Raw genomic sequence first — 15,044 nt, 5'->3', positions numbered from 1 at the left:
CGTGTCAAGTCTAGTTAACCTGGACCAGAAATTGCAGGCAGCTGAGGTGTTGGCTTCCATCAGTGTAACCCCAAGCCCTGCCACCAGCTTGAGTGGTTGCCCAGATGGCCTTCTACAAGCTTTGGAATTCCACTCACCGAGTCACATTCTCCCACCCAGGCCATCTTCCTGTTTCCTTTGTCTGGCACATCATAGGCACACTGGTCATACCTAAGTGGTCTAGTGGTTTTCCCTACTTTCTTCAATTTAAATCTGAATTTGCAATAAGGAGTTCATGATCTGAGCTCCTTAGTTCAAAAAACCAAGATCATGGCATCTGGTCCCATCACTTCATGGCAAATACATGGGGAAACAATGGAAACCGTGAGACACTTTAATTTTGGGGGCCCCAAAATCACTGCAAATGGTGACTGCAGCCATGAAATTAAAAGACGCTTGCTCCCTGGAAGAAAAATTATGACCAACTTAGACAGCATATTAAAAAGCAGAGACATTACTTTGCCAACAAAGGTCCATCTAGTCAAAACTATGGTTTTTCTGGTAGTCATGTATAGATGTGAGAGTTGGGCTATAAAGAAAGCTGAGTGCCGAAGAGTTGATGCTTTTGAACTGTGGTGTTGGAGAAGACTCTTGAGAGTCCCTTGGACTGCAAGGAGATCCAACAAGTACATGGTAAAGGAAATCGGTACTGAATATTCATTGGAAGGACGGACGCTGAAGGTGAAGCTCCAATACTTTGGCCACCTGATGCGAAGAACTGACTCATTGGAAAAGACCCTGATGCTGGGAAAGATTGAAGGCAGGAGGAGAAGAAGGTGACAGAGGATGAGATGGTTGGATGGCATCACCGACTGGATGGACATGAGTTTGAGCAAGCTCCAGGAGTTGGTGATGGGCAGGGAGGCCTGATGTGCTGCAATCCATGGGGTCACAAAGAGTCAGGCACAACTGAGCGACTGAACTGAAGTGAGGCACACTAGAAATAATTTGTCATGATTCTTGATTCACCAGCTGTAGAGAACGTATACTTTGAATAACTAGAAACAGAAAAAGGCTGGTCTTTCCTGGACTTTCCTGTGGCCATAGCTACTAGGCCAGGGGGTCTCAAACCTGAGCATGCTTTAGAAGTACCTGGATGGCTGGTGAAAACTCAGATGGCTGAGCTCCACCCCTGCACCCCACCCCCGCCCCGATGTTTCTGATGTGATGAGGCTAAATCGAAGTTGGAAAGAACAGGGCAGAAATGGCCACTGCTCGAATTTATTTATTTAGCTGTAGCAGAGAGACATCTTTCCCTAGGTCACATAAAGGTGCCCTGGGGGATGGGACATTCTGAAAACTCTGCTCTAAATCAATGGTGACCTCGGAATTAATGGTCCTCATTGATGAGAGGAGGCGACAGAGATCCTGATATCCAATAGAATCATCTGTAGAGCTTTTTTAAGATGCTGGTGCCTAGAAATTTGGCAAAACTTGGATACATTCAGTTACTGATAGTATTGAGTCGATCTTGATTTTCTGATTTTTTTTTTTATTGTTGTTTTTTTTAACACCAAAAACATTTTGCATTGGGGTATAGACAACTACCAGTGTTGTGATAGTTTCAGAACAGCGAAGGGACTTTGATCATTTTACTGTGGTTGCATAAGAGAAAGCTGATTTTTGTTTTGTTTTAAGAAAATACACACTGGAATATTTAGAGGTAAAGAGCCTTCATGTCTGCAAGTCTTAAATGATTCAGAGATGGAGAATGATCAAGCACGCATAGTTAACATTTGAGGAATCTAGGCTAAGGGTTTTGTACTATTTTTACAGTTTTTCTCTAAACCTAACATTATTTCAAAATTTAAAAAGTTAAGGGAAAAAAGCACATGAAAAGATTCTCAATATTGTTAGTCATCAACAAATCAATGCCACAATTGGATGCCACTTCACAGACACTAGGGTGGCTAGAATTGAAAAGTCAGATGATAACAAAAGATGGCAAAGATGTAGGGAGATGGGACCCCTCATATATTACTACTGGGAATGGAAATTGGTACAGACATTTTGAAAAAGAATCCATCTGTTGCACAAATAATTAAATGGAGTTAGAGACAGCACTTTGCCAACAAAGGTCCATATAGTCAAAACTATGATTTTTCTAGTAGTTATGGATGTGAGAGTTGGACCATAAAGAAGGCTGAGCACCAAAGAATTGATGCTTTCGAATTGTGGTACTGGAGAAGACTTTTGAGAGTCCCTTGGATAGCAAGGAGACCAAACCTATCAATCCTAAAGGAAATCAGTCCTAAATATTCATTGGAAGGACTGATGCTGAAGCTGAAGCTCCAATACTTTGGCCACCTTATGTGAAGAGCTGACTCATTTGAAAAGATCCTGATGCTGGGAAAGACTGAAGGTGGGAGGAGAAGGGGACAACAGAGGATGAGATGGTTAAATAACATCACCAACTCAATGGACATGAATTTGAGCAAACTCCAGGAGACAGAGGAGGACAGAGGAGCCTGGCATGCCGCAGTCCATGTTACATGCTATAACATGGATTATCCTTGTGAGAGATTCACAAGACCTTCCGTGGGGTTACTGGATACGTTGCCCTAAACGAAAGAAGTCAGTCACAAAAGACTGTATTATATGCTTCTATTCACACGAAAAGCCTAGAACAGGGAAATCTAGAGACAGAAGGTAGGTTCCTAGCTGTGAGGAGGACAAGGAGATAGAGAGGTAATAGCCAAAACATACAAGGTTTCATTTTGAAAATATTACAAAATTGACTATGTGTGATGGCTGCACGTGTCTATGAAGATACTAAAACCCACTGAATTGTACACTTTTCTAAGGAGAATGGAATGCTATTTTAATTATATCTGAATAAAACTGTTTTTCTTTTTTAAAAAAAAAACCCTCTGGGACGTGGTTGAAAATCCCTGGTGTCTAGTTTTCAGGGTCTTCCAAGAACTCTAACGAGCAGCCCAGCTGACGACCGCAGGCCATTCCTATATATTGACACTATGCTAACACATGTTTAAACCATCCAGTTATTCTATAATCAGGGTAATATCCCTAGAGATCCAAAATTCGGTGGCACTGGGAATTCCATTTGTCTAAGCCACAGCCCTTCTTTAATCAGCCAAACTGTGTTTGATGGGTCATCCCATGCCATTCCCCCGCCCCACTTCAAGACTGGAAGCTTCCTGCATCGGCTGCCTGGCCTGCCCATTGAGCCAGACAGCGCCAGCCACATAGCAGACACTGGGCTCATGCTGGCTGACTTGGAGATGCTCGCTCGCAGCTGAAGCCAGGTATTACATTTTCATCTTGATTTTCCTTTACTTTCTTCCGCATGGTTCCGTCTTCGATGTGGCCTCCAGCAGTCACTACCGCACTCCTGGATGCTGATGGCGGGGCACCAGACACGTGTTATCCGTGATGACTCACGAACGAGGTACTTTTCCACTGGGCCCGCGGCCACAGCCCCTCCTCCACTCCATCCTTCTGTAGTCACCTCACCCTGCGGAGACTTCCGTCTCTCTCTCCTCCTGGACTCCACTTCTTAGGGACAGTTTCTGGGTGCTCAAGCCTAGCCATTGCCTGGCACTCTGTTAGTAAATTGATTCTCTATTCCTTTAAAAAAAAAAAAAAACAGAATAACCACCACTTTTAGAAATCAGACTCGCAAGCTGAGTCTCCGTCTGCCTTCATGACCTGTAGCTTCATAGGAGAGGAGGGAGGAAAAAAACAGAACTCTCAACTGGAGGAAGACTGAGTGCGACTCCTTCGATCATTCAAAGGGATTTCAGGAAATCCTCCCGCTAACAGCCCAATTTCCCTAGCTTGAGACTCAAAAGGAAACAGAAGAAAGACCCCAGGGGGTTACTTATACCCCGAACAAGAAATGCAGGATATAAAACTGTGCGTGCTGTTTGCCCCCGATTGTTGTTGTTTTTTTTTTTTTTTTAAATCATCAGACGAAAACCTGGAAGGAACAAAGTCTGAGTGTTAACAGTGGTCCATTCTGGGTGGAGGCGTGACAAGTGGTGGAAGGTAGTTCCTGCTTCTTTTTATTTTTTGTACTAACCATTAATACGAGGGGAGAGAGGAGTCGAAGGAAGGAAATGTCAAGAAAGCCAAAGCTCTGAAGAGGGGGCAACCCGCCCAGTCGTGCTCTCCTGGGGCCTGCCAGCTGTGGGCTGTGCTCCACTCCTAGTGGGCTGGGGTCACTCCTAGTCCCTTAGGCATTTCAGACACCTTGTCGCTCCTCTGAGCTCAGCTTCTGCCCCATCCATGACTGCTTTCCATCCATGACTGGACACGGAGTAAAAAGTGTCAAGTGCTTAGCACCAAATAAATACAAAAATTTTACAGAGTGTTCCAAAACTATATTTTCTGACATTTTTAATATGAGGGTGCCTTTGTAAGTTTTTTAATCTATCAGAACATCTCTACATCTTTTTTTTCAAGATTTGTTTTGATGTGGATCAGTTTTAAAGACTTTATTGAATTTGTTACAATATTACTCCTGTTTCATGTTTTGGTTTTTGGGCCACGAGGCATGTGGGATCTCAGCTTCCCAACGAGGGATCAAACCCACTCCCGCTGCTCTGGAAGATGAAGTCTGAACCACTGGACCACCAAGGAAGTCTTTATACATCTTTAAAAAATAAAAAAGCTTAACATCTTTCAGATATCTGAAATATCAGTTATCTTCATATCTGAAATAAAGTCAAAGTGTTGCTCAGTCATGTCCAACTCTTTGCAACCCCATGGACTGTAGCTGCCAGGCTCCTCTGTCCATAGGATTTCCCAGGCAAGAATACTGGAGTGGGTGGCCATTCCCCTCTTCAGGGAATCTTCCTGACTCAGGCAGGGATCGAACTCATGTCTCTTGAGTCTCCTGTGTTGCAGGCAGATATGTTACCATCTGAGCCACCAGAGGAGCCTTTGGTATCTGGACATGGTTTATCCCTCCAGTTCTGTTTTCCCTGTTTCACTGTCACCATTCCTAAGGGCCAGTGCTCTATGTCCCGATGCAAGAAATTGCCCTTGCAAAATCTATAGAGGTGGCAACTCCCAGGATACCTTTGAAGATGGTGTTTGGATATCACAGCATAATTTGACAATAATCAGAACTGCTGTGTATTGGCATACAAATGAAAGTATAGATAAGTGGACCAGAAAGGAGCCCAAATCAGATTCATGTAGAAATCACCTGATTTCACAAAGGCATAACTGCAATTAAATATGTTATTTTCAATAAATGGTGCTAGATTAATTGGCTGTTCACGTGGAGGGGAAATGAACATTGGTGCCATACAGACATAAAATGTAATTAATCCAAAGTGGATCATAGACCTAAATTTGAAAAATAAAAATAAAGAGGCAGGGGTTGTATGGAGAGCCTAACCATTTACTATCTGGTCTTTTACAGAAAAAGTTGGTAACGTCTCACTTACACAATCAATAAAAGGATAAGTCAAGGCCTAATTTGCAGCATTTGCCAATGGTGTAAATACCCCCGCCAAGCTGCCAACATGACGTCACTGAATGTGGAATTGGGGTGAGAGAGGGCACAGCATCCCCTCAGGTCCAGGAGTTGTAAATAACCCCTAGATAACCCACTAAATAACCCACTGGGCGAAAGCAAAGTGTGGTAAAACTAGAAAGTGATGAGCTTGAGTTTTTATTACCTTTGTTCCTAATGAAATTTATGTAATTTTAAGTTTATAAGTCTGATTTTCAACTATAGCTGTTTGACAACAGCCAGCTTGCACAATTACCCCAAACTCACAATTGACTCTCCAGAGCCAGCCCCAGCACCTCACCGATTGGAGTGACTCATGGCCAGGCAGACAGATGTCAGCCCTCTGGGCCAGGTCCACACCAGGCTCTGCAGAACTGGGGAGAAGGCCCCTGTCTGCACCCGCTCCGCCGTCTGGCCCTAAAGCAGAAGCATCTCTTACCATCCTATCTCCAAAGGCAGATGTTACTCACAGCCTTCTCTGTGTTCAGAGCCCACACCTAGGCTTCCTCTCTCATGGTGCACAGGGCCTCCTATCTGCAACCTCCTTCTCCCCAAATGCAGCTACCAGGAAGATCCCTGGGGGCGGGAAAGACTCATCTGCCCAGATTCACCAAACACAGGTGGTGTCTCTTCTTAGGTGAACTAGCACCTCACAATACAATAAACTTGATGTAATTCCAATTTTTTAAAAAAAGGTAGGATATTTTTGAACTCCAAAATAAAGATCCAGAAGTTCAAAAATTGAATAGAAAAATATTTATGTGCTATTAAAATGTATTATTCATTGTAATTGCTCATATGATTCTGGCAGAGAAATACCCATATTCAGGTTACAGGAAGTTCAGAAATGCACTCCACTATGAGTGATTATCATATCAGGGCCTCCCTGTAGCTCAGTTGGTAAAGAATCTGCCTGTGATGCAGGAGACCCTGGTTCAATTCCTGGGTTGGGAAGATCCGCTGGAGAAGGCATAGGCTACCCACTCCAGTATTCTTGGGCTTCCCTTGTGACTCAGCTGGTAAAGAATCCACCTGCAATGCTTGAGACCTGGGTTCGATCCCTAGTTTGGGAAGATTCCCCTGGAGAAGGGAAAGGCTACTCACTCCAGTATTCTGGCCTGGAGAATTCCATGGACTGTTAAAGTCCACGGGGTCACAAAGAGTCGGACATGACTGAGCGACTTTCACTTTCATGAGTGATTAGTGCTAGAACCTGAATGTCTGTGTTTCCCAAAATTCATGTGTCAAAACTTGACCCTCAAGGAGATATGCTAGGAGGTGAGGCCCTTGCAATGTGGTAAGTCATGAGGGCTCCACTCTCACCCCTATAAGAGATCCCCGGGAGTTCCCTCCACCACATGAGAGAAGAGTCAGGAGACATCCGCCTATGAACCAGGAAAATGATTCTTACTGGACACTGAGACAGCTTGATCTTGGACTTCTCAGCCTCCAGAATGGTGAGAAATAAATTTCTATTGTTTATAAGCCACCCAGTCTAAAGTATTCTGTTGTAGCCACCCAAGCTAAGACACTGATAAAAGCCTTATTTCAAATCAGTGGGAAGAAATAGATTTTAAATACTAACCACACAGAGAAAACTGGACGAACTCCTGTGCTTGTGTTAAGGATACTGGTCCCATCTCACTCGGCATCTCTTGCAACTTGTAAAACATCCGCATGACAGGAGCTTCTGAATATTCTATGTCAAGAAGGTTCTCTGGCTCAGAAAAGGTGACATGCTTCTTTCCATCAAACAACAAAGACTTCTAGAACTCAACACCTGGTTCTTCCATTGCCAGGAGGTTGAGCTAGATGGTGTAAGCACCTTTTTAGATTCTTGGTAAAATTCTGTCTCTATAGAAGATATCAGGCTTCCCAGTTGGCACTAGTGGTAAAGAACCCACTTGCCAGTGCAGGAGACCTAAGAGACTCGGGTTTGATCCCTGGATTGGTAAGATCCCCTGGAGAAGGAAATGACAACCTGTTCCAGTATTCTTGCCTGGAGAATCCCATGGACAGAGGAGCCTGGTGGGCTACAGTCCATAGGGTTGCAAAGAGTTGGACACAACTGAAGTGACTTAGCACCCATGCTAAGCTGCTAAGTCGCTTCAGTCGTGTCCGACTCTCTGCAACCCCATAGACGGCAGCCCAACAGGCTCCCCCATCCCTGGGATTCTCCAGACAAGAACACTGGAGTGGGTTGCCATTTCCTTCTCCAATGCATGAAAGTGAAAAGTGAAAGTGAAGTCGCTCAGTCGTGTCAGACTCTAGTGACCCCATGGACTGCAGCCTACCAGGCTCCTCCATCCATGGGATTTTCCAGGCAAGAGTACTGGAGTGGGGTGCCATTGCCTTCTCCGTTAGCACCCATAGATGATATCAAACAAAGAAAAATTTTTATTCCTATTTGAGTGTAATCTCTCAAAGTAGGTGGTTCCAGGTAGCCTTTCTCAGTGGGGTTCCTTAACTGAACCCCAAAACCCAGATGGTGATGTGGGTTGACTGTATTCTCAGTTCTCCTAAGGAGATGCCTAGGAGAGAATTCATTACGCACAATGGATGCTTTAGGGCAGTGATCTCAAACTACTGGCACTAGAATCGCCTGGAGATGTTAAAACAAATTGCTGGTCCCCTCCCTACAGGCACTGGGGAGGGACAGATAAAGTTGCATGTCAAGTTCTCTGATGATGATGATGATGATGGTGTTCGACCACACTTTTAAGAGCCACTGCTTTCAAGAATTAGAGTTTACTTTCACTGCAGGCTCAGAAGAGCCATTGGGTGATTATGGGTGACCTGAAAGTCAATGTAAAATTGGACGTGATGAGTGTGAAAGGGACCCTTGACCTCCAACAGCTGGGCGTGACTGCTTAAATCATGCATACTTGAGTATTTTTACAGAACTGCCATTAATACCAGGATCTGTTTAAATTTTGCTTCCTGTCTTATTTACTTCTTTTTGGGGCCAATCTAATCAACCAAAAGCTAGATTGGGGTGTTTCCATTTTCTAATCTCTTCCAAATTTTGAAGTCATTGGGTTTTTTTTTTTTTAAAGACTACAGCGGTGAGAGAAAAAGCTATATAATCAGCCTAGAGTTTAAGAACAAAATCTTAAATTGAATTCCAGTTCCAATTAACTGAATTGAACATTGGCACAGGAAGGGAGAGGCAATCAGGTATTTTGGGGTCATCATGGCTTGTGTTTGGGAAGGTGAGAAAGCAAGTTCAACATCTCAAGGAGAAAGTTGCATCTTAATGGAAATTGAACAATGAGTGGAATTAAACATCTAGAAGTGGCATTCAGGCAGAATGACAGCAAGAATGGCAGGGAGGTGGGAAAATCAGGAACGGAAGAATGATTCAGTGGACCTGTTGTGCAGGAGACACAAGGAGCAGTATTAGGAGGTGGAAATGTGAGGGCCTGAAGCTAAGACGTTTAAACACTTTCCATAAGGAGAGTGTTTCTCAAATGGGAAACCCAGACTTGTTCTCCTGGGATCACTGATTCCTTATGAGAAATTATACATGTCACACTTGAATTTTTAGAAGACCCTGATATTTGATTTGGGCTTCCCTTGTGGCTCAGCTGGTAAAGAATCCACCTGCAATGCAGGAGACCTGGGTTCGATCCCTGGGTTGGGAAGATCCCCTGAAGAAGGAAAAGGCTACCCACTCCAGTATTCTGGCCTGGAGAATTCCATGGACTGTATAGTCCATGCGGTCAAAAAGAGTTGGACACGACTGAGTGACTTTCACTTTTCACTTTCACTGACATTTGATTTAGATGCCTTCCTCACACCTGAATCAGTTCAGTACCTCAGATATGTCCGACTCTTTGTGACCCCATGTACTGCAGCACATCAGGCTTCCCTGTCCATCACCAACTCCCTGAGCTTGCTCAAACTCATGTCCATCAAGTCAGTGATGCCATCCAACCATCTCATCCTCTATTGTCCCCTTCTCCTCCCACCTTCAATCTTTCCCAGCATCAGGGTCTTTTCCAATGAGTCAGTTTTTCACATCAGGTGGCCAGAGTATTGGAGTTGCAGCTTCAGCATCAGTCCTTCCAATGAATATTCAGGACTGGCTTCCTGTAGGATTGACTGGTTTGATCTCCTTGCAGTCCAAGGGACTCTCAAGAGTTTTTCCAACACCACAGTTCAATAGCATCAATACTTCAGCACTCAGCTTTCTTTATAGTCCAACTTTCACATCCATACATGACTATTGGAAAAACCATAGCTTTGACTAGACGGACCTTTATCGGTAAAGTAATGTCTCTGCTTTTTAAAATGCTAAGTTGGTCATAGCTTTTTTTTCAAGGAGCAAGAGTCTTAATGTCATGGCTGCAGTCATCATCTGCAGTGATTTTGGACCCCCAAAAATAAAGTCTCTGTCTCCATTGTTTCCCCATCTATTTGCCATGAAGTGATGGAACCACATGCCATGATCTTAGTTTTCTGAGTGCTGAGTTTTAAGCTAGATTTTTCATTCTCCTCTTTCACTTTCATCAAGAGTCTCTTTAGTTCCTCTTCGCTTTCTGCCATAAGGGTAGTGTCATCTGCATATCTGATGTTATCGGTATTTCTCCTGGTGATTTTGATTCCAGCTTGTTCTTCATCCAGCCCGGCATTTCACATGATGTACTCTGCATATAAGTTAAATAAGCAGGTTGACAATATACAGCCTTGACATATTCCTTTCCCAATTTGGAACCAGTCTGTTGTTTCATGTCCAGTTCTAACTGCTGCTTCTTGACCTGCACACAGATTTCTCAGGATGCAGGTAAGGTGGTCTGGTATTCCCATCTCTTGAAGAATTTTCCACAGCTTGTTGTGATTCATATAGTCAAAGGCTTTGGCGTAGTCAGTAAAGCAGATATTTTTTGGAACTCTCTTACCTGAATTCTCACACCTGAATACCACCACTTTATTTTAGGGTCCTTGTTTGTGTCTGTAATTATCTTGGTGCCAAATAAGAATCAGATATCACAACTTGTCATATAAATGAAGTATTCGTGTTAGTTCATTTATTTTGAAGACATAGTGAGTTCTTGTCCTGTATATTTTGCTAGGCTCATGCAAATACATTTGAAAACTTGTCTAATTTTCTAGGAATATTATTTATTAAAATGAATTCTAGAAAAGATTGGTTCTAAGTGCATCAATTTTCATGGAGGAAATGAGGTTGTCAGGATGCACCCCCACAAAAGGGTCTAGAATGTTTAATGGGGAAAGTTCACCAACTTTTTAATCATTCCAATTCTTTTCAAGTCATTCCAAAACAGTTTAGAAGAAGACAATCTACTAAGTTTTTTCCATGAAGCTATTTTAACACCACAAAACCTACAAAGACGAGACCCATACAGAAGAAAAGTACAAACCAGTATCACTTGTATTTATGCAAAAATTCCTGATAAAATTATAGCAAACAGAAGCAGCTTATTTAAATATAACATATCCTGACCAAATGGTATTTATTTCCAAAATGTAATGATGGATAATAGGAAATGAATTAATATGATTCATCAAATTAACTGATCTAAGGAGAGAAACAAGATTATTTCCATGTTAGTCACTCAAGTTGTGTCAGACTCTTTGCAACCCCATGGTCTGTAGCCCGCCAGGCTCCTCTGTCCATGGAATTCTCCAGGCAAGAATACTGGAGTGGGTTGCCATCCCCTTCTCCAGGGGATCTTCCTGACCCAGGGAATGAACCTGAGTCTCCTGGATTACAGGCGTATTCTTCACCCTATGAGCTACCAGGGGAGCCCAACAGATACTGAAGGTATTAATAAAGTTTAACTGTCCTTCTTCATTTAAAAAAATAAAATATGAATAGTTGAATCAAATGTTCCCTTCAGTGGGAATCCAGCACCATGCCCTTCAGTGGGAATCTAGAGGGCTTTTCAAAACAGGAGCATGACAAAAATGACTGCAATGACCTGTTATTTAACTGTAACCTGCAATTCGTGAGCACAGGCTCAAGTGGGCTCTCAGAACTGCCAAGATATCCTCTATGTCCCTGGTCCCTTCCTTCTCCACAAGCAGGGACAATTCACATCTACTCTTTCCTCAGCTTCATAATACTGCCTTCCCCATCTCACTCATCGCTGAGGATCACTTCCTGATTCGCTGAGACTTCCTCCCACTCATGCCTCCGCTTACTCTGCCCTCCTACCACAGACAAACATCAATGTTGTATAAAAAGCCAAGCCCTCTACTTGTGCACTAGATTCCCTCTCATCTCCCCGCCAGACTTGGTTCCAACAATCCTTCCCATCTCCTACATCATCAGTCTTCCTTTTGCTATTGGGTCATCCCATCAACCAAATGCCACTATTCCATCTTAAAACAAAACAAAACAAAACTTGATTCTGCTTTTGCTAACAGCAAGCATCCCACTTCTCTGCTCCTGTTACAGCAAAACTCCTCACAGCAGCTGTGTTTGGCTCCACTCCACCAAAATTGCTCCTATCGATTCCCAGTGGCCTCCACATGGACAAACCCAATTTCTCAGCTGGCTTCTTACTAGACCTGTGAGCATCATTGACACGTCTGACCCCTTCCCCTTGACTCATATGCGTCCCTTGGCTTTCAGTTGACCAGTAACCACACCTTTTCATTTTCCACCACTGGTTCCTCTTCTGAGCTCTCAGCATTGGAATGCCCCATCCATTCTTTGGTCCTCTTTTCTTCTTTCTTCGTCCCTCTAATCCAGTCTCGTAGCTTCAAACACCATCTAGTATGTTGAAGGCTCCCCAGTTTTTATCTCCAATGAAGATTTCCCTCCATTCCAAATCTGTATATCCAACTGCCTTCCTGATGTTTCTCCTTGGTATCTAATAGTCATCTCAAACCATCACACTCAATACTTCAGTTACAGCCTCTGCGTCCAAACCTATCCTGCCTGCAATCTTTGCTACCTCAGATCATGGACTACGTGTTTCTCCGGTTGTTCAGGCCATAGGACTTGCCTTCACCTCTAATACATCACTTCCTTTCACTCGTCATTTCTAATCCATTAGGAAATCTTCCACATTTGCAATACAGACAGGCAAAAGGAGAGTGAGAAACAAGGATAGTGCTAACATGAGGCAAGACGAGAAGCATGTTGTATATGAAAGTCACAAAGGAAAAGATGTTACTGGGACCAATGGTCTCTACTTGGAAATAATAATAAGGATCCACAGGGAACAGAATAAGTTCGTCATGAAGTTACCAAAGACAGGCAAAAATGAGCCTGAGGTGGTTAAGTTCCTAAATCATGAAGTGTGCGTGTGTGCTCAGTCATGTCCAACTCTGCGACCCTGTGGACTGTAGCCCGCCAGGCTCCTCTGTCCATGGGATTCTCCAGGCAAGAATACTGCAGTAGGTTGTCATTTCCTATTTCAGGGGATCTTCCTGACTCAGGGATGGAACCCACGTCTCTTGCATCTCCTGCATTGGTAGGTGGATTCTTTGCCACTGTACCATGTGGGAAGCCCATGGCAAGTTCCCCACATTCCCACCCACTCAGCCATTCTCCTGGCTCCCCCACCCAACGCTGACCAATGCTAAAGAAAACCAGTATGACAGGGTAAAGGGGAAGGGAGAAAGGGGCAATGAAACTTCAAGAGAACAATTGAAATTTTATGCATCAACGTGGATACTTCAAATTTCAGATCAACATTTCCAAATTTACTGTCTGGTCACGTAATTTTTACTTTTTCTCTCCTGGGACCTTTCCAAGTCCCCAGTACTTTGGCCACCTCATGCGAAGAGTTGACTCATTGGAAAAGACTCTGATGCTGGGAGGGATTGGGGGCAGAAGGAGAAGGGGACGACAGAGGATGAGATGGCTGGATGGCATCACTGACTCGATGGACTGAGTCTGGGTGAACACCGGGAGTTGGTGATGGACAGGGAGGCCTGGCGTGCTGCAATTCATGGGTCGCAAAGAGTCGGACACGACCGAGCGACTGATGTGATCATCTTCTCAGGTTCCCTGTGCACTTCATACTGCACACTGAAGACACCAATTTGACCTGACTTTATCAGAAGTTCCAAAGTTTCTCCACATGGAAAAACACCTCATTCTCACCTTACACCCAGTGACTATAACCAGTTTCCACACTCTTTCCAATTCAAGAATTCAACATCCTAAAGCTATTTTAAAATCCTTATTTTGGTAACCTTATTAATTTATATAATGGCAATGTCAGGGCTTAAAATCTTTCAGGGAGGTTATGATCAGGATATTTATCTACTATTGATTCTCAAATATTAGATGCAAATGCATGTATAAAGAAATCTATCATCTGAAATATTATGGTTCTGAAAAACACTGAAAATAAGTTGAAGGAAAGTTCAACTCTTTGGAGATAGTACCATATTAACAGAGCAATTCTCAAGACTTCTACTGTGGCAGCAATACCATAATGGTTAAGAGCCCAGATCTTGGAATAAAAAAGACTAGATTTTAAACCTAATGTGAATTTAAGCAAATGACTTTTATTTTCCTCCTGTAAAATGGGAGGTAAATGTGATTATAAAAGGGCAACAATGAGAGATCCTTGTGGTGATGGCATTGTTCTGTTTTATGGGTAGAACTGAGTGAAGGGTATACAAGAGCCCTGGATTATTACTTACAACCTCATAGGAATCTATGCTTATTTTCAAATAAAAGGTTTAAAGAAGTCACTCACAAATGTTGCATTAAATTTTATATTAATTTCTAAGTCATCCTAGGCAATTACATGTTTTAATTTTCTAACTGAAATAAAGTAAGATTTCAAATTACTTCAAATTTAACAATGATACAACCAGAAGGTGGCGCTATTACTCCATGAATATGCCACATCACAGACCTAGGCACTGTCACAAAAATACCACATTAGGACCTTACGGATCAAAATCGTAAATGCAACAGTAAATTGCACTGAATACTGTAAATTCAGCAGTATTAATACATGTCTTAAATGAAGTTTGACAAAAACGTGATTTTCATAAGTCATTAAAAAATAAACAACTCATACAATCAATTCTAGACCCGCTTAACAGGGAAGCTGACGTATGGCAAATACAAACCCATCTAAGTGAGTTTACAGCCATGTCCTGTGTGAAATGTCAAACCCCCCCATAACAAGGAAGATTGTTATCAAATCTGGTACTAAGCTGTTACATCATTCCATTTTTATATGAACATTTTCTGCCTCACTGTTAGAACTGTTCATACAGACACAAGTACGGCTTTAACTACAAGTAAAAAGACGACTGAGAAAGGGATCTCTTTTTTCCTTTTTTGTAAAAGTAACGAAGTTTTTAGAACTTTCTCATTTTTTTAATTTAAAAACATTTAAAATACTTTTCAGAGAAAGAAATTAAGTTGCACCAGTTAATATATCCTTATCCAGTTTCATTAGATGCTGGATACACAGCAAAGGTGGCCTATTTGTTATTAGTAGCAGGTTTGCGAGAAGCAGCCTCCAGCACTTAATGGGGTGTTTTTATGAGTCGTGTCCACAGCCCACGTGTGGAT

Source organism: Bos grunniens, chromosome 26 (assembly GCF_055505025.1).
Source record: "Bos grunniens cultivar Pamir isolate PY7600 chromosome 26, Bosgru_T2T1.0, whole genome shotgun sequence".
Classification (NCBI taxonomy): domain Eukaryota; kingdom Metazoa; phylum Chordata; class Mammalia; order Artiodactyla; family Bovidae; genus Bos; species Bos grunniens.
Note: the sequence above shows the minus strand (reverse complement) of the source record.